Consider the following 924-nt stretch of genomic DNA (forward strand, 5'->3'; position numbering starts at 1 on the left):
CCAAACAGATGTGTGGTAGACTACAGATTGTGAGCAATCATTGACTCCAACTGTGATATTAGTATAATACAAACAATATCACCACACACCAAAGATTGCGGCCACAGCCACGACAACACATGAGATGAAGCAAAAACATGTGGGATTTGTTACATTATGAAAACAAATGCACAAACCAAGGATAATGTAGACATCACACCCTATAAGCAGACCAATTGGTATGTGACCTGTGTCCCTGGGTAGATGGTATGTGGAATGTCCACCAGCATGTGGCCACAGTAGTGACTACTCCCTTGTATGTAACACAACTACTGAGTATGCACAGGACATCCACATCAAAGGCCATAATACTTCCATAGTTTACAGCCTTCATCACACCAATAACTGAGTACAATGCACACTTTTTCATGTACCTCACTATACATCTTCCAGTGATGTGTAACTGAAGTGTAACACCTTTGTCACAGTAAGCTGTCATACATCTTACTGGTCATACCTAGGTATTCCCTTTGTGGGATAGACATTATTGTCTGATGATACCGAACATCCATGAAGGTGTTATATCAGATGCATGCGTGATACCTGTTCTGGTGATGCACACAGTACATACATAGCTGTTTGACAACATTGATGGCATGGGTTACATTCATGACAGTGTGGATTGTGCCATATATATGCCATGCACACCAGTCAACTAGCCTGTATTTATCATAATGTCACATACAGGTATAGCAGTGTCCCTCCTAACACCTCCAGCAGATGTCACAGTGTCAGGACGGTGTGCTTGATTACCCTCATAGATTGCTGACATGTCATAATAGTTGTACAAGTGTGTTCATGCAGAACCATCTATGATCATTCAGAATCATACCAGTGTACTGTACGTTTTTTATTTTTTATATTTTTCTCCTAACAGATTTATTT

Source organism: Protopterus annectens, chromosome 17.part0 (assembly GCF_019279795.1).
Source record: "Protopterus annectens isolate FY-2018-M chromosome 17.part0, PAN1.0, whole genome shotgun sequence".
NCBI classification, from domain to species: Eukaryota; Metazoa; Chordata; order Ceratodontiformes; family Protopteridae; genus Protopterus; species Protopterus annectens.